This window comes from Prinia subflava, chromosome 5, assembly GCF_021018805.1.
Source record: "Prinia subflava isolate CZ2003 ecotype Zambia chromosome 5, Cam_Psub_1.2, whole genome shotgun sequence".
Lineage (NCBI taxonomy): Eukaryota > Metazoa > Chordata > Aves > Passeriformes > Cisticolidae > Prinia > Prinia subflava.
In genome coordinates this window covers 43,106,524-43,134,456 of record NC_086251.1, presented here as the reverse complement: position 1 = coordinate 43,134,456, position 27,933 = coordinate 43,106,524, and the positions used below count along the sequence as shown (strand labels likewise).

The following is a 27,933-nucleotide window of genomic DNA, read 5'->3' as shown; positions in this document are numbered from 1 at the left end:
GCTGCTTCCCTGTTGTCCAATACCATGGCAAGCAGTCCAGTATCACACCCAACTCCTCCTGAGTACATTGTAGTGACCTCTTAATTTACTCTGTGTGACCCTGGTGCTGAGCTGAAGTTCAGGTTATCCTAGTTTTTATTGGGATGGATATTTTCAAGTCAACAGATCAACAAGTTTCCCAGCACTATTTTCAGCAGTGGAAGTATACAGTAGGTGAGGTTGGAGAGAAGAAAAGTTCTACAGATTTTTTTATTCCAATGGGACTTGCCATTTAATGTGAAGAGTTTTCTTATTATCTGTTTAGTTATGTATGAAAATCTTCATGAAGCTTCCACCTGTATTTACTTAGAACATCAAATTCTAACTTCAGTGGAACTTTCAGTATCTGAAAAGGAATTTGCAAGACACAAGTATTTTTTTTCAGGTTTCAGAAAACACAACTGTGACAAAGTCAGGAGATGCTTGTTAAAGTTCATCATGGCTGCTTAGAGTTTTTTCTCTTGAGTTGTTAAGGGGAGCAGAAAAATATTTATTGTCCTGTATCAAGATCAATGTCAGTGTGATGCAAAAGAAAGATTTTCAGGCCACATGGTGTGACAGTGTGTAAATTAGGTTTATGGCAGTGCTTTGTGGCTTCTAAAGCATTCCTTCATATTACTGCCTCTGTTTTGGAGTGGATCACCACTCCTTGAGAAAAAGCCTGCTGGGGTGGCCCAGTGGTGCGATGAGATGTTTTTCTTTAAAGGACAGAATTTCCTCTCAACTGACCACTTCAGAGCAACAAGAGGGGAAAAAAGTCCATGAGAACTAGGTAAGTTTCCATTCCCAAACTGACTGCGGAGGAGGAGGATCTTCCTGTTGCGTTTATACTCTTTTAATCAATTTCATATTTTCTCCCACTACAGAAGTGAATGTGCTGCTTCAGTGATTTGAACATTTACAATGCCAGAGCAGCTCAGGCTACTTGATTCTTTTTGTGGCCCCTCCCTCCTCCTCCTTTCTTTGTTTGGGGCCAGGTAAATAGATAAGTCATTACTGAGATTACTGCAGTCTGGATCATCACCTAGAATACCATCTGTCAGTATTTTGTCAAGCTTCCTTCTATTAAAAAGCCATTAGATTACATCTGACATTCATTTATGATCAGCAGATAAACCAGTTCACTTGACAGATAAATAGGAACCCAAGTAACTGTTTTTTAAATTGTGACTACTACCATATGTTGTCACTCATGATACATTTAATCACTGATTATGCTCTGATTAAATGTATCTTAAACCACTTTGTCTTGTCAATAGAAGAAAAAAACAGATGGTGATACTTTGATGTTGCTTCGAGTTTACTGTTGACTTATATTTTCATTGACATGCAATAAAGAATTCAATTTGAAAAAAAAATATATATAATCAAGATGTAACATGCGTGCAGGTTTACTTCTGATATTTGGAGAACAATAACTGCTGTGTATGTAAAGTTGGTGACACTTGAATTTTGAAGAAAAATTCAGAAGTAATAGTAGTATTTTTTTTAAGGAAAAAGGTTTTCACATACTATCTTAAAGGTTTTGTGTACATTTGTTGGAATACCTATTTTGAATATAGTGGGCAACAAAAAGAAAGTATATTCCTGTTAAGTGTGTAAGTGTGCTTAGACTATGTAATTTTTAGTGTTAACAGAATGAAGGAAAATAGTGCTACTTTTCAAACTTAAAGACTGCTTTATATCACCCTCTTTTTATCTTTCATATCTTAGTGTGTTAAAAGAGTGTCCTGAGGATACCTCTATCAGAAATGTAGTCATTACATACTACTTAGTTTGTTTTCTGACTCCTGGCAGCCTGAATCAGAGATGCCTGAATCAGAGTCACAACAGAATGCAATAATCAGTGTCTCCAGGGCAGTATGGAAGTTTACAAAGAAGGCCATCATGTGATTAAAATTTCTTAAGCATTTATGGACTTAAAAAAATTACATGTGGTTAACCTAAATACAACTGATATAATAAGACTTCACAGTTCATACTTTCCATTATTCATTACTCTCTTTTGAAACATAATCTTCTGTGAATTCCTTCTCCCCAGAAACATTCCAGCCATGAACTCTTTCCAAAGTTGTTGGGGTTTTGTCATTGGTTTTTTTTTGTTTTGTGGAAAATGTCAAGACATTTTACAGTGCTATTTCAGAATGTGGTAAAGAATAGAGATATATCCACACAGAGAACACAGACGTGAATTTTTCCCATGGTGAAAAAGGAAGACATGATCACACTTAAACAAAAGGAGATGGCCATACCAAGCATGACTGACATTTTTCACCTGATATATTGTGCATAAAAACTCTGAAGTAGAAATCTTCAGGAAAAATAACTCTCAGGTAAGCTGTTGAATACCTGCAGATGAATATTTTTTTCTGAGAAAGCAACCACATAATGCAAAGTGTAATAGTACTTTCCACAGGCTAGGACTTCATCAGTTTTCTAATCATAAGGATAAAGGCGTTGATGAACATGGGGGATGACTTCTTTAAAGGAAGTATTCCATAAGAAGTCAGAGCATGTTAAAGGAAAATATGTGCCACACAGTGTGTCTCTATTTTCAGAAGATTTTTCTTGCAGTGGGTGAAATCAACCTTGTGGCCAGCCAAACTTTCATTATGCCTATCTATCTAGTTATTTCCGTAGAATATTGCAGAAACTAACTTTAATTTTTTTCCTTCTGTGTTCTCCCGCATCCCTATATAGGCAAATTTGCCAGAATATGAAGGAATGAATGAAAGAAAGGAAAATCCTAAATGTATGTCTCCTTCATGAGAATCCATGAACTCTGGCTCCAGTGGTACACAGGAAGCCTACAGGCTTACATGATTGTTACCCCAGCTGAACGTAGTTTGACAAGTGTGTCTTTACACTATACACACTCTAAGTGTAATATTTAAGGAGGGCATTGTACACTGACATTTTAGACAACAAAAAACCAGGTAATTGTGACAAAGTTAAGACAAATAAGCTGTAAACCACAAAATTTTCAGAAAACTCATCTGACATTATCATAAGTTTAACTATGTAACAATAGAAAGTCTGAAGTTTAAGCAACAATATTTTAGTGGTTAATCAACCATACTAACATAATTAGTAAGCTAGCATTAAATAATTACATTTCAGTGAGAAGTAAACAATTTGATTATTTTTACTATTTTTGCAAAAAGTTTGTCCGAACCTTTAAACAATTTAAAATTTAATTTAAATTGTGGGCACTGAGATAATATTCAGAAAAAAGGGTAAGAAAAAGGCAGAAAACAGATGAACTTTATTGGCAGCAGTCATCAAAATGCCATAGCTTTATGTGCCTTGTTCTTGCCTTCAGCTGCTTGGAGCTTGTGTTGGTCTGCAGTCTGTAGGAGGAGGGTAGGCAAGAGAGAACTGAAGAGAGACAGTCTTGAGATCAGCAGTGCAACGGTAGAATGTTTAAAAAATTAGCCTTTTCTTTACCTTAAATAATTGAATGTCATATTCCTGCAGACTTATTCCTAAATCTTTGGAGTGTCTCCTTTAAAAAAAATCATTGCCTTTATAATGGGCAGCTCTCCAAGCATTTGTCAAAAGATAAGACCTTTATGCACACACACACACAAAACAATATCTGAACGTGCCCTAAGTCGGTTAACCATTACAAAGCACATTAAACCTCATACACCTATCCACACAGAAGAGCAGGTTAGAGAAAACAGTAAAAGAACTGGTTTTACTGTTTCCATAATACATTAAAAGGATTTTGTACAGGTGGTTTTTTTTTTTTTTTTGTGTCATTGGTTTGTATCAGTGAGAGGACAAGAACACTGAGCTGACTGATTTTTGTTCATATTGTTCCAACACTGCTGCAGTCACAGGTCCAGCCCTTCTAGGACATCCTGTTGCAAAGTGACACAGGAATACTTGGATGAAGAACTGGCTGGATAGCCTCACACTAAGGCTTGTGGGCAATGGCTCCTTGTCTATGTAGAGACCAGTGACAAGTGGAGTCCCTCAGGGGTTGGTACTGGGCCAACACTGTTCAGTATCTCTGGTGGGACTGAGTGCACCCTCAGTAAGTTTGCTGACAGCAGCTGGGTGAGTGCTGCAGCTGACACATCAGAGGGAAGAGGTGCCATCCAGAGGGGGCTTGACATGCTTGGGAGGTGGGCTATCACTGCCTTCCCTCACACTCCTGGCTAGCTCCCAGAGGAGAGATAGGAGTGATAAAGTCCTCGACAACCACAGGTGGTGCAGCCACGGCAGAGGACTAGTAAAGGATTGCGCAGGACCCGTGTGCTGATGATTCCGGAACAACCTTATTGTCCAAAGGGGATCAGGCAACACAGGCACAGAACAAATGCTTGCACAGCCTTTTAAACAGGGGTGGTACACACATTTAGATACACTACTGAACCAATCCATAACATAAGGGGTTGAGGGAGGGAATACATGACATGGGGATGGACTAATCAGAGCACTAAAGGGGTGTGGTCAGGGCAAATCAGCCTATAGGATACTGAACTGGGGAGAACTCTCTAGAACTTCAGGAGAGGCTTAGGGTGATGGACAGAGAGTGGAGTAAAAGAACACTTTCAACTGATTAGCATAAGGACAAAACCATCAACAGGGAACAAAGGGATAAACCACTTAAACAGATTACCACAGTGGGCAGATGCAAACCTTATGAAGTTCAACAATGCAAAGTGCAAGGTCCTGAAACTGGGTCACAGCAACCCCAATACAAACCTACAGGCTGGGCAGAGAAGTGATTGAGAGCAGGCCAGTGGAAAAAGGCTTTGAGGTGATGGCTGATGAAAAACTCAACCTGAGGCATCGGTGTGTGCTCACAGCCTGGAAAGCCAAGCCAATCCTGGGCTGCATCAGCAGAGTCGTGACCAGCAGGACAACAGAGGTGACTCTGCTCCTCTGCTCTTGGGAGACCACACCTGGAGTGCTGCATTGAGTTCTGGTGCCTCCAATAGGAAGGACATGGACCTTGGAGCAAGTCCACAGGAGTGTCATGCAGGTGGTAAGAGGACAGGAGCTCTTCCCCTATGAAGACAGGATGAGAAAGTTAGGGCTGTTCACCCTGGAAAAAAGAAGGTTGCATAGACACCTCATAGCAGCATTCCAGTTTTCTGGAGGGGGCCTACCAGGAAGCTGGAGAGGGACTCTTTGTCAGGAACTGGAGTGACAGAACGAGGAGCAATGGGTGCAAACTGAAGGAGGGGAGATTTAGGCTAGTGTTAGGAAGAAAATCTTCACTATGAGGCGCTGAAACAGGTTGCCCAGGGAGGTTGTGGATGCCCCAAACTTGGCAATGTTCAAGGCTGAATTAGATCTAGTGGGAGGTGTCCCTGCCCATGGCAGTGGCATTTGGGACTGGATGATCTCTGCAGTCCCTTACAACACTTCTATGATTCTCTGATTCTAGACAGAATTCCCTGGAGAACAGTTTCTAGGGCTTTTCTGTTCCAGTTTTAAGTGATGAGACACATAACTGCTTTCCATTAGTATTTACAAGTTCAGTTACCTTCATATGAGTTTTTGGGCTTTTTTTTTCTGTTGGATAAAGGTTCCTTTCCCTTTTTTGAATTTTCTGAGACACCCAATCTCCCTTGTTATTAACTAAAAATCATGCAAACAAACCACAGGCCTTTATCCAGGCTTTCATCCAACCCAATTCTCCCACGTTTCCTGTTTCTCAGCCCTTTCCTTTAAACCTTAGACCACACTGACTAGTCCAAAATCTATTTTAAAAATCACTTACATATAAATAAGGTTGAGAGTAGTCATAAGATTTTGAAGATCCCAGGTAGGAAAATCAATAGCCAACATTCTGTCTTGGTCTTTTGTAAATAGATATTTGCAAATACAATTGAGGTTTTTTGCTTGAGATACATAGAAGCTGACATTTTTTGGTAGTCTATCCTCTGCTTAAAGAAGGAAAAAAGTGTGTTAAAGTTGCTCTGTAGGTCTTTGAAGGAAACTGGTAATTCAGAAAACGATGTATGCTAAATACTCACTGAATATCTTGTTATGCTGTGGAAGTTGCTTGTGGCGTGTTAGTTGATACGGGTAACAGTCACAATAAGAATTCAGATTTTTGGACTTATTTCCATAAAAGATGAGAATCTCTCCTCTGCATCACCTCTTCAATATTACTCAGGGAAGCAAGGGAAATGTAGCTGTTCCTTTGAATGACTTTTTTATTTAAAAATATTTTTTTATTTCCTCTAACACCACAGAGTTTTGTATTTGAATTCTAGTTCTTTCAGGTCTAACGTTATTCCTGGACAGTTCTTTGTGCATTTATGTAATTACAAATCTGTACCTTTCATGCAAAAGGCACAGGTAGGCCTTGTTGTTTAAGCAGCATTCTGATCCATGGGCATTTTTCTCAGAGTTTGGGTTTGATTTTTTTTCTGAATAACTGGGCAGCTGCAGGATGTCAGATGATCAGTGGCCCAGCAGTTGGAACTGTGCTCTCTGAATGGATATTGCACTAGAGATCCTCTGACACATGTCTGGAGACTGCTGCCAGGTGGGCCTCGGTGACCCTGGGCACTGCTGAATTTCTGTTAAGCTTGCACAAGAGGAATGCTATTTCTCCACTCTCTTTCAAAGTATTAGTTTGCGCAAATCTCTTTTCTTCCTTGCATTTGCCCAGCTCTTGCCAGGCAGGGACTCAGTCCTGCATGTCACTGCTGGCACTCTGGGCTTTCATGTGAAGCTGGGGCACGGGCTGGCTCTTGTGTCCTTCTGTAGCAGGTGGCCAGAGGACAACTGCTGACAGGCAGTGCTGAGCGCTGCCTGGGGGGCACGTGCTGAGCTGTGTGTGGAAAAAGGACCAGATAAGTGGAACTGGCACAACCCAATTAGAGAAATAGCTTAGAGATACCAACAATGACTCAATCTTAGAGAAACAGTGCATCAATTTGCCAGTGAAGGGAGGATGTACTGAGTATATACCCTATGGCTTAAAACCAAATGGTTCTATCAGAACCTGTGCTCACATATAGGGAACAAGGTACTGCTGTTTGTTTTGTTGGTCCTCAGTTTATAAGGCCTACAGATTTCATTGGTTTTTAAGTGACTCTTGTGAAACTGCCTTGCAATGCTTCTTTTTTTAAATTCTGGACACCATATGTTCAAACACTGCTCTCCTTTACTCCTTACCTTAAAACACATGTGTACATCTGTACATGAAAAGGCATCTCATGGTCTCTGTATGTTAAGGGGCTGAATTTCTAATGAATTCAGCTCCCATAGAGCTAATTTCATAGCTATCAGATTCCCAGAGGAGGCTGACCTGCCAGTTTTGTGAACTGTAGTAAATGGGACTGAGATTCTGCCATTAGTATTTTGGGAGCCCTCTGAATATGCAAAATATGAGAGCTTTGCTTTATTGCTACATCAAACAGACACTAAGCCAAAATCAAAAATATTTGGAAATCATGTTAGAAGAACCTTGGTTTCAGATGTCAGGCCTTAAAGAAAAGCCTCTAGGCTTATTTTTGTCTTCCTTAATACAGGTTAATGCTTCTTGCTTGTCATTGAATGGCAGCAGGCTCTGGATGGGTCCCTTTTCTTCTTTATGCACTGGCAGGCCTGCTTTGAATTTCTTCTAATCTGCAGCCCAGAACAAGTGGAAATCTCATCATACCTGTTAAATCCTCACCTTCCCCTGGGCTTTGTCATTCAGTGAATGCCCTCCCTTTGAGCTGTCCCCATAAAACTGAATTCCTTCTTCAGTACAGGAAAGTTATGGGCTGTTTTTTGGGTTTTTTTTTTAATGAAGAGATAAGGTGGAGCTTATATTAAGCCAATAAAAAGTATCTGCTGGTATTAAGGTAGACCTGATCTGTCTTCTGCTGTAGAAAAATACGTGTATGCACTAGTTGGAACAAACAAGACATCCCCAGATACTGATGATATGGGGTTGTTTTTATTAGACCAAGGAGAGCTGTGCAGTTCACCACAGAGGAACACGCTTCTTGATGCTGGGCAGCTTTGGAAAAAGACTTGATCTTTGGCTATTGCTTGTGGCTGGGCCAGTCATGATTTTCAAGAGAGAAGAAAAGTTTTGAAAGTTAGTGGATTTTCACAGCATTAGCAAAGTTGAGGCTGGAAGACACTAAGACATTGCAAATGAAACCCCGAGAATTCTACAAGCCTACCCTGGAGTGGCACACTTTCAGGTCAGAAATAGCATGCCCAGTTCACGTAGCACTCAGTTTTTCTCTTATTTAACAATAGCCTTATTTGGGAGGAAACTCTCCCCCCTTCCTTAATTAACCACATAATTACTAATTGTTAAACTAAAGCTGAGGCAGGTGTAAATTTACACTGCCCCAACACGGCAGGCACAAAAGGACTCTGATTCCTATATTAGAGCTTCCAGCTGAGACCTTGGCTGTGGAGCTGCCTCTGCAGAGACATACAAGAACAGGCTTTAGTTTTTTAGTATGTTTTTACATAAAGGTCTGGACTCAGTGCAAGGTATGTGCTCTTGAAAAAAACTTGAGCTATTCTTTAGGGAGAGGGGGTGGTAGTGAATATCTTTTGGGTTTATGGTTTCTTTCAAATCTGAAAGGCCATATTGCTTATACCAAATCAATTCCAGAAAATATGGTGACCAGGACCACAAAATTTAAAGAGGATAGGAGCTTTTACTTTTTTTTTTCATGTGCATTGCCCCCTAGCCTATTTTCTCTGCCTTCTGTAGGAATTTTTTTTTTTTTAGCTCAAATATCTTGGTACTTTCAGTGCTGATGATCTGTTCGACCCTGGCGAGGGAGCTAAAATAATAGTCTTTAAAACAGCATTTGGCATTCAAGAAAATACCCCACAACAAAAATGATAGTCACTTATCATCCGTTGTTTCAGGCTGATTGCCTTCAAAAGTTTTCAGCTTAAATCTGTGGTGGTCATGGCCTGGGGTGTATCATAGGCTTCCTGTCTTTGTCCTCAGGGTTATTGCAACGGTCGTGCTGTGAAGGAACAATGAAGTAGTGGCAAAGGGCTCTCATATCTGAGGTATGACTTCTTTGCAACTGGTACTTAAGCTTGGAAATTGTGTATGAGGAGACTTGATAATGTGGCTACAGTTGAATGAGTGCTTTACCTCCTAAAAATTGGAGTACCCTCAAGATAGTTGTTAGCTTTGAGAGTTCCTAAAGGACTTTAAAAATCTGGGTGACTTGCTTTGCATTAGCTAATATTCTGGATATGTGTACAGGAAAACCTGAGCACAGAATCAATCACTGGGGATTTTGTCAAGGTTAAGCAATGAATTAGTTGTAGTGACTAATTACATCTCACCTCTTAATTCCTCAGCAATTAGAGAACCATACTGTCTTACAAAGTAATTCCCATGCCTTTCCTTTATTCCTCCACACTACTTTCCCTCCTTGAAAGTTCAAGGGGTGGACATGGTGTTTTGCAGCCTTTAGTCAAGATTTGGAGAGAGTCAGCTGTGCATTTAATTTCTGTCCTTGTTCTGAGACAGTTAGTAGTTGTTTAGCTTGCAGAGCCAAATAGCTCTGGGGCAAAGTAATCGCTCTCCATGCATGGTTTGTAACTAATACTATTGTTATACAGAAGAAATATGAAGCACTGAATGTTTCTTTCCAATACTATGGCACTCAAGCAAGTAGGGTATGTTTGAGACATGCCAGCTTCTTAATCCGAAGAATCTATGTGATAAATATGAAATAGTAGGGTAGAACCTGCAAAGACATCTCCTGCCTTCCCCTTATGATACAGTGCTTTCACACTTATAGAGAAGCAAATTTCTGTAATGTCATGCATCTGTCATAGAGAGGGGATTTTCCCCCCTCTGTTGTCAACATAGAAAAAGGATAAGAAATCAATGGGTAAAAATACTTTCAGATTTTTGTGTTCAAATTGAAGTTCTGCCTCTTCTTCAGCTGGCTAAACTCTGTGATTTGCTCTTTGGAGTTTCTCATCATCAGTTTGTATGTTTTCACGCGGAGAAAAAAGGCAGGAAATGAACAGTTGAAATTGCTGTTGTTTGACCTAGTTTGTGAAGTCCTAGGCTGTGAGTTTGTCAGCCTCTCAAGTCCAGCTCTGTAGGAGAAGTCACCTTTAAGAGATGTTAGTTGTTCCTGTTATGTTTGATTTATGACAAAAGATTCTAAATCTGGTTTAATTTTGGGATGCTGAGATAGAAAGGTGTTAACAATCTGAAAAAATTTTGTGACATGAATACCAAGAAGAGAGGGGTTAGGGGAAAGAAAATATTTAGGAGGGTAGGCAGTGTGACAAGGCAGGATAAGTATAAGCAAAGGAAAACTGAGATGAAACATCATAAGAAAAATTCTGAAATTAAAATATGTTCAGCTGAGTTGCAAGTACAGTTGCATTATCCTAGCTCTTTAGGACAGCTAATATTAGAATAGAAATACAACAGAAACCTACCTGCATATCTATAGGGTCTATCTGTAGATTATCTAATGAATCTGCCTACATGCACTTCTCACTGCACTACCAGAAAGGGGATTTGGGGGCAGCCTGCTGAGCCAGGGAAGTGGTCTACCTGGCCTACGTACTCATTCTGAACAAAAACTCTGGAGCCCAGTTCTCTTGCTTTTTCAGATCACTGTGAGCCCTTTGCCATGCAAATGGGTGGGATTTCCTGGGAACACATCCTTATAAAACTCTTCTTTCACTCCTTCAACCCAGTGTTTCCACATAATCTTACAGCTATCTGAACTTAAACTAGATTTTCAGATCCCCAAAGCTAGCTGAACCTGAAGGAAAGAGGCACCACTTCCTTGTGCCATGTAGAAAGCACTCATAGGTCATCATATTACAAAGCTGAACATACCACTTGGTTTTCCTGTGTAAACCTGTTGTATGTATTAAACCTGATGTATATCTTTTACAATGAGGGTTTGAATTTTCTGTATTGTATCTTGTGGGGGCAATAGAATTAAAGTTAGCTCCAGTACTAGTGGGCTAATTTTCTTTTAATTATTGTTTCAGTTGTCTACAAAATCGTGGCTTTAAGCACTAGAGAAAGTAAATTTGTTTCCTTTCCAGCTTTGGAGAGTCAACAGATTTGCTAGTCTTGAGTAATTTTATTTTGTTAAAGTTATTAAATCAAATAGGCAGAATGCAGCCATTACCAAGGTTTTGTGTAACACCTCCATTCCTTTACACACTGCCAGTTGCTAACAGCACATGGACCTAATCTGAGGTGGCCCAGCTTCTGGAGTCTGCAGGCTGAATTAGTTGAAAAGGACTTAAGACACATTGTCCAAATGTGAGGCTTTTTTTAGATGGTAAGTCATCCTTGCAGTTTAAGGCTAGACATGGATCCAGACAAACATCCCTGAACCGGAGAAGAAATACGGATACAAATTTTGAAACTAACATTTTTCTCTACTGGAAAAGAACCCCCTAATTTTCTATTTATCCCGTTCCTCCTTTCCCTAACAAAGCAGTATTTTTCTGATCATGTGAATTTTATTTACTGACTACCGAGTAATTGCATGGTGAGTAATTGGATGGCTCTGCGGGGCTGGGGATGGAGCGCTGGCTGCTCAAGCTGCCGGTGAGTGTCGCAGCCCCGCGCTGCCCGGCGGGGAGGGCAGGCGGGACCCAGCCCGGCCGAGCCAGGCGTGTGCTCCGCAAGGAGCCACAGCCCTGCTGGCAGCCCGGGAAAGGAGCGGGACAGCACGGCCTCCTACCAGCCACCCATTGTCTGGCCGGGCTGGATCTGTGGCTGAGAACACAGAAGTGCTTGTAGTAATCGAAATCTCAATTTGTTCATGCTGAGTACCTGCCGAGCTCTGTTATCTTTCACTGACACTACACGAAAATTAAATATTTGATTTAGCTGCGGGACCTTAAGTAACTGCCTGAATCACTGCTGGAAAAGTAAATAAGATTTTAAAAGAAAAATTTGTAGCACAGAAACTGCCAGAAGGAAGCAGTACTCAGCACCGCTTCAGTTGAAAGACGGGAACAATTCCTGCCATATCTCAGCAGCGGATCTTTTCTTTCTGATTCAGCAGCAGTTGATTAGTTACCCTGAGCTGTTGTAATCTGCACCAGGTCCCACTAAAATCCCTGGGTTTTTTGCTTAAGAAGGAATGGTGAAAAAATGCGACCCAGCTGTTACAATATAGAAACCTACAAGAGCAAAAAAAAGCCCAGCACAGAGAGAGCTTGTAAAAAGAAGCCCAGCTCAGAGAGCGCCTTTATTCAATGGATAGAGTTTTTTGAGTTTTTCTCCTTTTTTTAAACTCCATAAAGTTTTACCTCCTATAGTTTTATTTTTTGCAAGTCTTCTTCCCGTTGTTGCTGGGAGATTTAAAACAAACAGCCAAACAACTAAGAGCACTTAATGAACTCTGAATTGCCTCGTTATTAACTGAGAGAATTTCTAGGTTTCCCACTTCCCAAACTGACCTAAAATCACAAAAATAACCTCATCTTGTTATAATCCTGTTTCACAACTGTTTAATTCTACTCTAGACTGGATTTTTCTTTCTCAGCGCTCATTTTTCCCCTATTACATATGCATCCACTCTTCCTCTGTCACAAACAAGCTTGCTCACACACCCCCACACATCCATGCTCACATTCACCATGAGTGGTTTACAGCTCAATTTGAAAGATGTTTCTTAACAACAACAGAAAAGCTTTCATTGTTACTGATGTGGAGCAGAACTAACAAAACAAAGGAAACCAGAGTGGGCAGTAAAACTCTTGGGGTGTGCAAGCTCAGTTCTGGGAAATATGGTGTTAATTTTTCTTATTTTAAAACCCACTAATGCCTCTCACAGAACTCAAAGGAACATTTTGTTTACTTAAAAAGTAAAAAAAAATAATCTGATGACTTAGTTATATGGGATTTATTTGGATTCTTTCTTTTTCTTAACTAGGAAAGTTTGTAGGAAAACAGGATATTTGTCTCTGAAGAGGTTGTCTGCTACTTATTTCCTGCATAAACTTCCTGCTGTTGCTACTTCAGAAACTACTGTCTAATCCACTTGTGTCCCAGGCCTTTAACTCTGTCACTGTGCACCTGGTCCCCAGACCATGGACTTCCAAAATTAATTTGTTCTCCCATATGACTGCTGCCCTTAATTTCTTTAGCATCCACTGGCTGGGTCATGTGATGAGTTTTTCCTCACTCTTTCTTTCCTTGAATAACCACTTTGTTCACCTCTCCCTCAAATATCCCTGTTTCCTCATGTGCCGTTCTTCACAGTACTTAAATTTGAACTGTCTGTTGAAGCTTGTGGAGCGAAGGTCCTTGTTTTTTTGGATGTTTCAGTGCTGTCTCACTGGACACAGAAAACACCACAGCTTTGCAAATGTCCCTGGAAATTTGATTTTTGACTTTGTATCCATTCCTTTCATCCTCTAATTAGTACACTTGTTATAAGCTTACTTTAGTTTAGCTAGTCTCTGTGGAGTGTGGGAGTGTAGCAATACCATGCCAAAACTTTTTTGTGTGTGTGATAAAATGCCATTTTCTTCCATTGGAGCAGATTACACAGTCAGCTGTGTATTAAAAGGTCAATGTACAAAAACCTTATTAAAGTATCGACCAGTCTGGAAGCTAGTTGTTATTTTTGTAATGCCCTGGTGACACAATGATTAAACTGATTAAGCCATAAATGATGAGGACATCAACTTCTGTCAGTTCAGCTCCTGGAATAGCCCTCCAGCCCCCAGTCTCCCAGTGTTCTGAATAAATGTGCTTTGAGTTCGTTGTAAAACGCCAGGTCAATGGACTGCCGTACTCAAACAAAGCAGAATGTCCTGACCACGTGCAGAGCCAGCTCTGCTGCCTGTGCCACCACAGGTGAAATCAAGGCAAGGAAATGTGAGCAGTTGGCAGACCCACATGCCATCTCAGTTTGTTTGTGACAAACTGAACTGCTCCTCTCCACTGGTGACATGCTTTCTACTTCTGCCTGGCAATTTGCCTGGCTGCTCTTCACTGTTTTCTATCCAGATAGTCTCAGGTCTGATATAATTTGCTCTGGAAAAAGTTTTTATCTAATTGTTTGTAGAACATAATCACAGGGCAACAGCTTCAAAGTGAAACTCTGAATGTTGCCAGCACATTGGCTACTCTAATGGCTCCGACAAATGAAGATAAACATTGGGAGCATTTGAAGGGTGTGACAAGTGTAGATGGTAGTGGTAGTAGCAACTTGTTTATTATGCATGTCACACCAGGAACACTGCACACCAGCTTTCTGCCTGAGTTGTGCCAGGACTTGGGGCCAGAACTTAATCCTAGCTGTTTAAGGCCCTGATTACCTGGGAAATGCTCCTTTTTTGCAGTGTCACATACCCCGAGCTGGTGACGAGGGAGCTGAAGTGGGAGTGCGTCAAGACGACGTTTGTGGCAGTGCACTCTGCAGCACAGCCCGCGTTGGCTCACTTGCTAGGCAACCTCTGAATGCTGCCTTTCTCAAGTGTTTGGGAGGAGGTGAGCTGATCTCCTTTTGAGTATGGCTAGAACAGAGCAGCTCTGATTCTGAATCATTATTCTGCCACTGATTAATTAACAATGGGAACAGTTTATTCATTAACTGAACTTGTCTCTCTTCTCTGCTTTAATTTGGAAAAAGCAATTAAGTGCTAGGGTTGATGAACCAGAGTGTAAATACAGAAACAGCTAGTCCCAAAGCCTGCCTTTATATAAGGAGAGTGTTAACACCTGCTTACCTGTAAGATAAACTTCCTGCAACTCTTGCATTAGAGCTTGTAAGGATGAGGCTATGGAGAATGAGCAGCGTGGGTGCAGTGTTGGCACCCATACACAACAGAAGCTGGATTTGGGCCAAGATCAGTGTGCAAATGCACCTGGTGCATCAGGCCCTGCATGGATTTAGCAGTTGCCATGTGTCTGTGGAACTAGTAGTGGTGCACAGCAACCTTGCATAGAAGGAATTTCATCAGCATTTTTCTAATCTTTACAAAAGCCCTCTTTGTAAATGCAGCTACTTGTACTTGCTGCAGAGAGGATTTTTTGTTACGTATGTAAGGATCACTAGATGCATCACTGATGTACGCCTGCCTTCTGGATGGGAGGCAACAGCTTCTGTTACCATCTCCTGTGAACTTTATGGCCTTGTGGTGTCTTGCCTTTCTCCAATTCCTAGCACTCAGAAAGGATGAAAAAACCACTACCAGATGAATGAGCAACTGGTGTAATCCTGCTGAGACAGGATACCCACTTTCAAGTTGCACGTGATTGAAATTTGTGATGATTTCCACCCCCTCTGGGGATCTGCTGGCCAGCTATAGGCAAAAAATGGTTCTGCACATGAGATATCTTGGCAGCTGGAGGGATAAGCTCTTGAGCGGTCATTAACTGATGCAGACAGACAGAAGCAAAAGGAAAGCAACTCAAGGGGAGTGACACACGTGCTTTTCTTTGAATTTATTCTTTAGCTGCTGTTTCTTATCATGGTCCACTGATTCTGTAGTTAATTTTGTAGTAGAGATTTTGTAGTTTCTTTGTAAGCTTGGGTCTCATTTTTTCAGGAGTGAGTTCAAACATTTAGTCTTGGTCTTGAGCTCTTGTGTGACAGGTTAGGCATCTGCATTATAATTACGACCAGACATTTTCTATTCTCAAGGAATTTTCTTGTCTCCTCATTGATGCCTGCAAGAGTTTAGTAACAGCCAAGGGAGTTACAATTGAGCTGCTTACTTCTTCAGTCCTTGGTGAGACGAGCTTGTGAAACTGCAGACTTGTTTCACTGTTACATATTAATGGTTAAGAGTGTGGTAGCACCTAGAAAAGAAGACAAGAATACAAACTAGGTCTCCACCTGACAAATGCCCTCCTACTTTGATGGACAAATGTATGATGAAATGAAAGAAGTAAGGCAGGAGGAGATGGAGGTACAGGAGGAGACAGCAGCAAAGATGGAGGTGGATGCTGAATAATTGAGTCTTCCAGTCTCCTCCAAAAGCCTTTTTCTCTTCAGTCCTTTCAGAGATGATCTTGTTGGCAATCAAATTAGAAATGGAGGCTAAAGACTGAGCATGCAGTGGGAGAAAGTGGCAGCTTGAGACTTCAAGACACTTCTCTTCTGTCCTGTGAAGAGGCATTGTCACAGTACAGATGTCAAAAGAGTGGATATGGACTGGTCTCAGAGAACTTGTGCAAAAGGATAGCAGATGAAGGATCTGAATCTCAGTGGCACTTCTGTGTCTGACACAGCTCAGAGAAAAATGGATTATTGAATTACAGGAGGGTTTTGATGACACAAATTGTTGGTGCAATGTGTGGTCAAAAGCCTACATGGAATGAAGAGGTCCTTCAGATTGCTGAGCATGCTTTCAAGACAAGATATTAAGGATAGATGAAACATGATTCAAAACTGTTCTGTAAAGATGCACTATGGTCATTTTGCCATGAGGCAGATGAAGTTTGTTAATGGGCAAGGAGTGCATTGACTCTGGTCTCTCTGAGACCCTCACTAGAAATTATTTTGACTTGTGACAACCACAAGCTAAAGTAATAAAATAAGCTTAAACCTGACCCTGCATGTTCACCTATTGCTATAGAGGTTATATAAATTGTTAATATGCTATCCTATTAACATCTCTCTTCTGCCAGACAAAATGCTTTCAGATGTATCTCCTCAGGCAATTGACTATTGAAAAGCATTTTTTTAATAGGTGGTGACATACCATTTGCATAGGTAAGATGTTTCTCTTGGATCTCCTCTTCCCATCCTCTGTATTGTTTATGCAGCAGTCAGCAGCAGTGCTGCATGTTCCCTCCTACCCTGGAAATCCATTGTGTGGAATAAGCAGAGGGAATGAGCAAAGGGAAACTTGAGGTGTAACTGGGCAGTTGGACTTAAGGAAATAAAGAATAAATGCTTGTCATAGAGCCTGCATGTTAATGATCAGCCAGAGTTGAGAAAATATCACGCTTAACAGTCATCAGGTGTAGACAAACTCCTCTTTAAGAAGGGAATTCAAGGCCTTACTTTGTTAGGATCAGTTCCAGACCAGGATTTAGGCATCATGACTTTCAGTAGAGGAATTCCTTCCCTCCTCCCCAGTTCAAAAGCTTGGTTACAGCACATGAATGTACAGGACTGACTTCGGATCATTACGTAATGAATTCAGGTGCCTAAGAGGAGCAGTCACACTGAATGGAAGGGATGAGAGAAAGTCTGATCCAGCCAACTGGCAAAGTGATGAGACCTCTCTCTATATTGCCTGGATTTAGAGAGTGATCTCAGAGGTGGTATTTTGAAATGAGATCCAGCTTCTGAAACTGCATCTGGCAGATAAATGCCGGGCCTACATGCTTCAGGTAAAAGCTGCTATTTTTTCATAAAACTTGTGTGAAGGAGGAACTTTCAACAGTCCTTTTTTCATACCTAGATTACTCATTCAGGAAGTGTTAAAGATGAGTATAGACCTTTTGCCTGCAATTATGCCACAAATAACTCTCATATGGGAAAACTTTCCGCATTTCTTGAGCCTTGGTCACTGTGCACAGATTCACTGGAAAGCAAAGAGAAATACATTACAGTTGAATAGCACAGTGCTTGTACCTTGAAATTGTAATTTTCAATTATTTACTTGCTCCTTTCATTTTTGAAGGCAAGAACTATAAATTGATACAACAATGAAAAAATATGAATGAGAAGCTATCAGATGCTAGTTAACAAGTTCAGATTACTTCCTCAATGACAGGGTTGCACTTAGAGTGTTAGAGTGAAGGATAAGAGTGCTGGGTTTTCAACTAGTATAGCAGTAATGGGTCCTCAGTAATGTCTTTAGTGGCATAAAATGAGACAGATTAAGGAACAGATAACATAAAACATATAAAATGGCATAAATATGTCAGTTCTTCTAAGCAGGTAATATGACAAGGGAGAATTCCACAGGAGAGCATTAGACTGGCATGCAGCTCAGTTGCCACAATCAAATAGACTGAAAACCATCACACCCTCAAGAGGTGTAATTTTGCTCTTTTTCTGTGCCCTTAAGCAGGGTCTGCAAAGGCATATTAGATTCTTTTCCATGTACTTTCCTCTCTTTACTTTCACCTTAGGGATGATACAGATACTTGATCATTATGATTTCCAATGACTCATGCTCAGCAACACAAAACTAAACTGATTACCAGTCCATCCTCCAGGAAATACTGGTGGGTATCCTCAGGAATCTAGGTTAGGTTCAGGTAAACATCTCTCACACTGGTTCTTCTGATGACTAGGGCAATTTGGTTCTTCCTGCTTTCTGTTTCTAACAACAGAAGTCTTGTTCTCAATTAAATTAAAAAAAGGATATACTTGGTAGGTAAAAAAATCCAAACAACAACAAAAAAACCCCAACAAAACCTTCCAACAGAAAATATAATGATATACCAGAAGAACCTTTATGCATTAAAATCTCTTCTCAATTTTCCAGAAGGCATCCGAAGCTCATTAAACGAGGCTTTATTTTAGTGTGGTTGTGGTTTTCATTTTCTCTCTTCTTGAAACAGCTTCTGTCACAGACAAATCACTTTCTCTGGCATTTTCAAGCACATATTTCCTAGCAGTCATGCTAATACCATCACAGGAGGGAAGCATTTAACTATTGCTGTTTCACTTCTATCTCAGCAGTGCACAATTCTGACTTGCAGATGCCGTTGAATACAATTATTCTGCAAGGAAATGTGGCCAAAATAGAGCCCTTGCCTTAAATAATAAAACAAATGAACTTATGCAATGACTGATTTCTGCACTATGCAAATGGATTATTTTGCATGGTTGAATTAGTGGAATACAAAGAGATCTCCAAGTCAAGTAATTGGGATGTACCCAAGATGCAGCACACAAGTTTGAGGTTTTGTTGCAGGCTATGATAAGGATCAAATCAGGGGCAAAATTATTCAGTAATGGTATATTTGCACCAAAGTGTTTGATTTTACCTGAAATCTGCTTCTGTTGTCTGAGTGCAAATCTGTGGTGGCCTAATCTGGAATATTTACTATGTAACAGCCTTATTCAAAAAGTTTTAAAGTCAGTGCAAGGTTTCTCAGTACTTTTAACAGTTTTATGTAAGGCTCTGATTTGAACATGCATGGGAAGCCTCAATTACAGCCTTCATCTCCCTGCTCTGAAAATGTGGTCTTAGCCACCCAGCAGGAAGAAGGCTTCCTTGGTGCCAACAGCTGGATTTTTTTATTGTTGTACTCCCTACAGACAATGTCACTGAGTAGAGTCTGATTTAGCAAGGTGCTCCTGACACATTCATAATTTTATGTCACCTTATGAGCCTGTGTAGATCAGGGAGCATTGTTTGGGTGCTTAAAATCAGGTAGGTTCTCACCCAAGTCCTTAAAATGCAGAATCAAAATAGCCATACCCATGTCTAGCACTTGTCAGTGATACTACATTATTAACTACTACTGTAGTATTGTGGAATGAAGACAGGACCCTTTGGCCCTGAGGCATTCTGATGAAGGATCTGAAACTTATAAAGCACTTATTTGGCAGAGAAAGATGAGAAAGAGATGCTCTTGAAGGGAATACCTGACAGGAATGGTGTCGAGTTAGTCGCTGGATCAAATAAGCCCACTGATGGAGAAGAAGTGGTTTAAGAGGACCAGCAGTCCCAGAACTATTATTAGAACAGAAGCCTCTGCCTGAGTGATTGCTATAGATGCAGAAGGTTTATAGGAGGCTGGAGCTAAATTCCCTCCTTCTGTTATGGCATATCTGACCAGTTGTCTGTGATGGCTTCAACCTTAGTGCACTCTTCATGGGTGTCCTGATCTGCAAAGGTGCACCAGCATTCCCAAGAGCATCAACCTCGTGCCTTGACCTTGATGTGCATTTGAAGCACACTACGGTGAAATTTTCCAGGACACTGAAGCTGGCCTGGTATTTCAATTCTTTTTACAAGAGTTGAACTTGGTACTGTTTTAGCTTTATTATTAGCTGGTTTAGCAAGTTGAGTTTGCTCACAAGATGAACAAGAATTGGAATGGGTGCACAGGAAAGTGCAGAAGTAGTCCACAGCTGTGGCAGGGACATGGACTCTCTCTCTCTCTCTCTCTCCAGAGAGAGAATTAGACAAATGCAACCACTTCATGCAAGGTTAACATTTTTCATACTTCTTGCCCCAGTAGTTCACCTGTATTTTCAGAGCTTAATGACCCTGGTTCATGCCATGCTTCCCTATGTAGGACAGTGCTGCAGGACTGAGACACTGAGGATTATTGTGCAGATGAGGGAAGGTGATGGCTGCAGCATTTGTCATGGAACCTGAATAGATGCTGAGTAACAAGAAGCTCCCCATTTACTCTGCCTTCTTATAGACCCCATGTCAAGTCACCACCTTCACGAGAACCTCTTTTCACCTCTTGACAGGAAGAGAATAGTCCTCTGCCTTCTGAAAGTATTGCAAGGCTAAATTCTTTATTTTCCAGAAAATACAGTAGGTTTCAGCTTCAGACCTATCAAACATTCTCATGGTTCTTGTTTGTACACTTATTTTTTCAAAAATGTATGGGGGATGAGAAGACTGAATGTTAGTGGTCCAAAACAAATTTTAGTGGTTATTCCTGTAGCAAATAGTTGGATTAAGTAAACATATGAACAAGAGCTTTTTCTTCTCAGCACTTTTTTTTCCCCACAGAAGAATGTGAGCCACTCTTTATTAGGTGTAAATTGTGTATTACTGCATCAAGAGATTGATGTTGATTTACATGGGATCATGGCTTGGCTCACTCCAGCTCTGCTCCACTTTGCTGGACTACTTTGTGACTGCAATGAGGCACCCTACTAATTTCTCCTGCAACCCTATTCCTCACATCTCCCAGGCCGTGGTGTTTGTGTTTCCTGATTTTAAAGCACAGTGTCTTAATTATGGTCAGAAAAAAAACATAAGGGAAGGGAATGTTCTGATCTGTCTTTTAACTGCAGTTTTCTCTGGTATTTATTTCAAAGTAATTATAGGAATGGAAATTGCTATGAAAAAATGGCCTTTTCCTACTAACAATCTCAGACACTTATGTGTATTTGAGACAAATCTGCAGACCTTTGTTGACACAAGTTTTATTGCAAGCCATATTTATTTTCTAGCCACTGCTGCGAAATAGCCTTGCAGCAAGGGCTGTCTTCAAGGAGAGGAGAAAGAACCAGAGGGACTTGCAGTACTAAAATCACTTTTTTCTCTTACTCTCATCACAGGCAGCTTTTGCTGCCGAAACGGTGAACCTCTCCTGCCCCCTCGTGCAGACATGTGAGCACTGCCAGCAAGTCTCTGTCAAAAGTCTGCTCAGAGAAATGGCAAAATAGAATAACATGCAAAAAGAGCTTTGAGATAAAGCAGTTGTGCAGAACAGTGTTTTAGAAGGGATAACCATACAAAGACAACTGTCTAGTCCTGCATGGGAGTTTCTCTTAAGCCATTAACAAAGAGAAGCTGCTTCTTGAAAACTTGCTTTTCTGGGCTGTAGAACACATAACCTTAGGGAGATGGTAGAACTGGTTAAAGTCTGTTTATGTGTCACGTTCAGATTTGACAATAACAGTGCCCAAAATTTTAATCTGAAGAACGGTATCTTCAGGAATTAACCGTGGAAACATTAGTTAAGCCTTTCTACTCTACTGCTTCTCTCTTCAGGGCAGATCTCCCACCTGTGTGAAGCCTTTGCTGGCATGTTGCTGTGTCCTGCTGCCACCTGGTGCTTCTTACACCCTCATGTAGTACCCAGGCTAGACATCTGTTCTTCTGGTCTGTGTCTCTCACTACACTGAGTTCTAAAATACTTTTGGGTGCCCTTACTTGAAAAAAAAATCAAGATAAACATAGTTATCAGATATCAGTTTGTCAGAAATGGCGTGGTGATCAAAGGGTGAGAGGCACAGCAACACCTAAGTTTGCATTCATATTTCAATGCACAGTTTTATGTACCTGCACCAATACTGGACCATATTTCAAAGACTAGTTGTTTTGTTTTCCTCAGTGCTAACTTAGACAAAACTTCACTGAGGTTAATAGCAGTTGAGCAGAATACAACTGGAATCAGGACTGTGGTATTTGGTTGTTTTGGGTTTTTTTTTTCCTAGTACAGCCAGGATCAGAATGGATTGGTCTGTGTTCCAAAAACATCTTAGAAGAGGATATTGAATTACAGCAGCAGCTTCGTCACCTTATTTTTGAAGACCAAATTAGGTTATATAACTAATGTTGTTCAGCAAACACATACTGACACTGTCTGTGGTATTAGACACCCTATTTTGGGTGCAGCTTAACTGTTTTAGGAAAAAGAACAATCAGTAATACAGGACTGATCAAGAGCAGAGAAGATAAGTGGAATGATCAGGAATACAAGTCCTCTGATTCTTTTTCTAGGTTCCCATCCTGTAGGGTTTGGTTCTTTTTCATCATCTTTCTTTGCATAAATGAAGTCCTAACATCTCCCCCTCTGAATTCACAAAAAAAATCCCAAACCAAAACCGAAAGCCAAAACAAAAAAAAAAAAAAAAAAGAGAAAACCCACAACAAGAAACCCACCAAACAATAAAGAGAGGAAATTGCTTCTGTGATTACTGTGAACAGACTCCAAAGACCAGATTTATAAGGTCTACTAGTTTCTGAACTGGCTTTGCTTACTGGTAAACATTCTTGCAAGCAGCAGGGCACCATCATATTGTACAAGAGAGGGGTGATGGTGGGGCACTTGAATAAACAAAGTCATAGAAGAAAAACCCACTAACAGTTATTAAATATGAGGGTACAACCTCTGTCTCAAGAATTCCCTAAACTGTGGATTGCTGAAGCCCATGTCCCTCCCAAGGGAAGTATAACAATAATCTTGCTATGCTACTTCCCTTCCTAACAACTGATAGCCACTGCCAAAAAAATAGATAATCAGGCAGCTGGTCTTCAATCTGGTCATACCATTCTATTCTTAAGGGGTCTTTTAATCTGAAACCCAATGAGAGCAAATAAGCTGTGATTTACAAGGAAAGAAATTGAATAGAGAGTAATTCACACACTATTCCCAGTACCCACCAGACCTGGCTGTAAATGTACAAGTACCTATGAAAACAAAGAATTGAAAGCCACGAAGAGCCATAAATGGATTCATCAGATCCAAATTTTAAATAATTCATCTTAGAAAGATTAACTGGTGGTGTTGTTATTGCAACTTTTTTAAGGCCTCAATTAATTCTACAGAAAGAGAGCCAATGCACCTTTAAAACTTTCTGCTTAATCAAGTATAGCGAATGCTCATTTAATGATTGTCTTTTTGTACCAACAAGAAGTAACAACGCTTTTAGCAAAAGAAATGGCATGAGAGAGAAATTGCCTAATCAGCCCTACTCATGCAGTGCTTTGTGAGAGAGATTATTGAATTCTCGGTCTCTGCAGAATTTTAATGAAGCTCTGTCTTGCTGGAAAATCCAGCCCTTTGTCAATAAAGTTCAATAACTCGACCACCCATGTAATAAGATGTACTGCCTGCAATCTTTCACTTGCCAAAGCCAGAGCCCTGCTGGATTCTCCCTGAAAGTTGGAAGTACTCATTTGTGTTGTGTGTTTTCTTACAGACTGTATGCAGTGGAATTTATATTTCCTGTAGTAAAGGTATTTATAGTGATGTAGACAAAAAAAATTCAGATTTGTCTCAATGTGCTAGTTGCTATCCTAGTAGGAATATTGCCCTGCTGAAAGGGAATACAATTAACCTGTCTTTAGGACCACATCTGTCCTAATGAAGAGCAAAACTCTTCATTAAGTTACAAAGTAAGTAACAAGGTACTGAGGAAGGCAGAACTATGAGAAAGGGAGTGAAAGGTGTTTCAAAATGTCTGAGCTGAGGTGATAAATTCATAGGCAGAGAGATTCAGGAGGTCACTAAACAGGAAAATACCCTTGCCCTTCTGCTGTTGGTTGGTATCAGAAGAAAGGTCACTGATCTGCCAAACTAGACAGAGAAATTTCAAGGGACATTCGCAAAACTCTCCAATAACCAAAACCCCAAACCAAACAAAACCCAAGCAAATAACAACAAAAAACCCCACCAAAACATACCAAAGAAAGAAACTAAGTTAATTTGGCCAGATGTGTATGGAGTGACTGTTATGTATACACCAAATTTTAATTTTAAAAATAATCAGAAATTGCAGGGATGTGAGCAGGCTTTTTTTCTATGGATTAACAGGCCACACTGAGGTCATCTGTGCTGCTAGTTTCAAACAGAAGTTCTATATTTCTGGATCTACAGGACCTTTTGTTGATAAAAAATTCATTTTGGCACTAACTTATTGCAGTGGGAAATTGTTTTTATATTAACTGTTTTTTTAGTGGAAAAACTTTTGCTGAAGCAACTTCTATACCAACTGCTCTCCAGCTCTGGACTGTATTCCAAGATGAGCAAAAAAGGAATTAAAACTTCTGAGGAGGAATTTGTGTAAAGGAAAATCCATAGGCAGCAGTGGGGAGCTGGGATTTGATAAAACCAGGAGAAGACTCAGTATCCTCTGATGAGAGGGCACAAAGTTATTGAAGATAAGATTATCAGAAACTAGTGGAGTAATACAGAGAATGGCACAGAAGCAGATTAGCCTCAGCAGGAGAAAACTTAGAATCAACCCTGACATCAAGGTTGTTATGGAAGTGAAGAAACCTGTAGAATATATATCATGGAGAGCAGCAGGAAGTGTGAAGATTTTCTTTTCCCAGCTGCCCATAAATGTCTTTCAGACAATGGTCTACATTAAACGAAGCTAATGCCACAAAGTCAGATGGACAGAATAGACAAGGAAGTAATTAGAGATACCCAAATAATGAAGAATAGTAATGCAATGGATGGTGTTTGCTTTATAGAGGCAGCAGTAGATCAGAAAGGTTTAATGAAGATTCTTATAAGCTATGGAAATCTGTCAATTAAAATAGTGTGAGTAGCTGGAAATGTTGCAGACTGCTTTGGAGAAGAATATTTGTCTGCTGCCTAATAAAAAACCTTGTGGAAGGGTGCCAAAAATGCATTAAAAGTTTCACAGTGATTGCTCTGGAGGAAAAGGACTAAAGACTGGTGACCCTAGGTTTGGATGGCTTTTAAGATGGGTAGGTGATGTTCTGGAGTTCTTGCCACCCTGGCCAAAATACTCATCAAGTCATCCAGATTAAGGGAGATGTGAGTAATAAAGGACTCCTTTCCCAAAACTGGGCACAGGTAGCATTATGATCCTCTGGGAATTTTATGACACTCACTGATGGAAATGTGAAGAAAAGAGATAGGAAACAGGTAAATAAGTTAATAAGAAATATTAAGAAACAGTGCTAAAGCTGTGGATGTTTTAGTCAAGGAAAGAGTTAACATGGAAATAGAAGAAAGCGCAGACAGAGGGAGGCAAAGGGAATGGGTGAGAGTAAGGGAAAGAGGAAATCATTCTGGAAGGACATGGAGATGATAGCACTGCTGAAGAGCAATTTAACAGAATGGAGCTGTCCATCATATTGAAAACTAATATAAGTAGAGAGATTATTAAATACTTGCAAAAGAATTGTTTTCACGTCCAGCCAGAGCTAATCCCAGAGCAGGATAAGAATATGAACTGAATTTTTATGACAAAGAGACTTCTTTCCTGAGTACTTGCTGGTAAATAGGTTGGCATTGGAGTAGCAGAAAACGTATTGGAGAAAGGAAATTTATAAATAAGGTGTTGAAGAGAGTAGGCTTTTGAGCCCTCAGAAATTGACTGTTAAAAAAGTGTGAACAAGACATCTGTTTTAAAGGATATGTATGCCAGGAAAGATCTAGCTGCCTGAAAAGAGAAAAAGAGAGAAAATACCAGAGGAAGAAACACATGAAATTTAATATTTGAGGCATATGATGTGTCCTAATAGCAATGAAGAGAGAAGAAAGGATTGCCAGCAAGACTAGAAATGAGAGAGGGTGTGGCAAACAATGAACTTGCATGTACCAGTGTGTGTTTGCTGGAGTCAGATAACTGCCAGAGCATTTGTGGTTTATGTCTTAGAACAAATGTCTGGGATGAGTCCAGGCTTTGTCTTACTGAGTATACAAACCAACTGAGATTAACTGATTACTGATGAACACAAGGTAAGAATATTTTCCTCTGTACTTGCCAAGTGAGACTCTCTGAAGGTGGGTGTTAAGTTAGCCAAACCTTTTAAGTCCTTTATTTTCCACCTCATAAGTTATTTAGACAAGTTAAAATGTGCCACTGAATGATACATCCTAGATCATTGTGAGACACGTTGCTCCATGCAAGGGTTACTGGGTACAATTCTGGCCCTTATGGCAAAGGGTGTCTGAAAAGTCTATCTTAATGTCACTTTTAAGTTTTGCACTTCATTAACACAAATATTACATTTCGTCTTCTTCATATGGAGACAGCATTCTTTATAGAATAGTGTGTTCTCTGTGTTCAGAGTGAGCAGTATTTTATTACAGGACAGGATTCCTACTGCATCCCTTTCTACTAGTGTGAATCCAACAATTAAAAGGTATTATATTATTAAGCAGGCTCACAATTAAACTCTAGGTGCAACAAAGCAATGGCACCTCAGCAAAATGATTTAGAGGAGGATGTGTGTTGGTGCCCAGACTTCCCTGAAGACCCACCTTATTCATTCCTGAGTGCACATCCTGTATGCAATTCTATACCATAAAAGAGACAGCAAGTGGAAGCCAGGTGAAATGCGTGGGTTTCCATGAGGCATCAATTCCTGCCAACACCCCCAAGACTAGAGCTCAGTTGCAGTCTTGCAGATGACATCTATGTAGGTCATTGTAGCTAATGATATATCTGAGAGCTATTTTCTCTCCTGAAATGATGTGAATAACTGTGAATAGGTGATACCTCTCTGAGTCAAAATGGCATGAGATAACAAGATTTAACTACATTAAATACAAGTAATTTAAAGCTTGTTAAGAGCCCACACGAAAGGTAAGAAATATGTGTTTTATTCCTATGTTTCCTACAGCATATCCTTCATTATGAGCAATTTTTAAATTTACTCTTGCTGACTAGTATTGTGTTGAAGTATTTTGTATGAAGTGAGGCACAACTGTATGGGTTAAATACTTGTTCTTTCTTTTCCTGTATGTGTCATTTTATGTCTGCAAAATGTGGCTTAAGTCCTTAATATAAGATACTAAACAAGCACAAAGTTTAGTAATACAGTAGAAAATTACGGTAATGAATATGCAAAAGTCAATCCTGCTCTGAAAATAAGCATATTTGATAAAATATAGCTGACTAAAACTATAAAAAATATATGAAACTGAAACTGATGCAAAACTGCATCTGTACCAGATATAATATTCAATGGGAGAGTGTAGCGAGTGTATTTTTATCAAAGAAGCGTCATTACTGGAAAAATCAACACTGCAAACAAGAGCCCAGGAACATCCTTGCCCATTATGAACAGGTATTTTTTTTTCCTTGGGTACATTTTGTTTCATTTCTAAAGTAAAACTTTTTCAGTTTAATGGAGCTTAAGTTTTATAATTAGAAAATACTGATAATCATGTTACTCTTCTTAGTTGTTGCCATTTTAAATTTCGTTAGGTACCATTATTCATTATATATCACATATTTTATGTTTTTGTGGAAATAATACTGAGAGATACTGCTCTTATGATATCTGTATAGTCTCCCTAGAAGGAGATATTTTAACATGCTGGCTGCTCTCTCTCTGCATGCAGGACAAATGCTGAATGGGTCAGGGAGGCTGAAAGGAAGCTCCTTGATCTTCAAGTTGGTAGGAGTGGTTTCAAGCACCAGCTAAGTGCTTGGATTATATAGTAACTGCTGGCATACATCATCACAGGTATTCCATACCTTTCATTTCCTTTGATTCTGTGAGTTTCAGCAATTTCAGAGTATACTAAGTGATGTATATGAGCTCCAATAT

At 40.0% G+C, this 27,933-nt stretch overlaps 1 long non-coding RNA gene across 1 annotated transcript in view; it reads left to right on the top strand.

Annotated features, from left to right (window-relative positions):
- The first annotated feature begins 11,552 nt into the window (after positions 1-11,552).
- The window catches only part of LOC134551452 (uncharacterized), a 62,053-nt gene continuing 45,672 nt past the window's right edge, over positions 11,553-27,933 (top strand). Inside the window, exon 1 of the long non-coding RNA XR_010080578.1 lies at positions 11,553-11,590. This is a non-coding gene — a long non-coding RNA (uncharacterized LOC134551452). The remainder of the gene's footprint in view (positions 11,591-27,933) is intronic.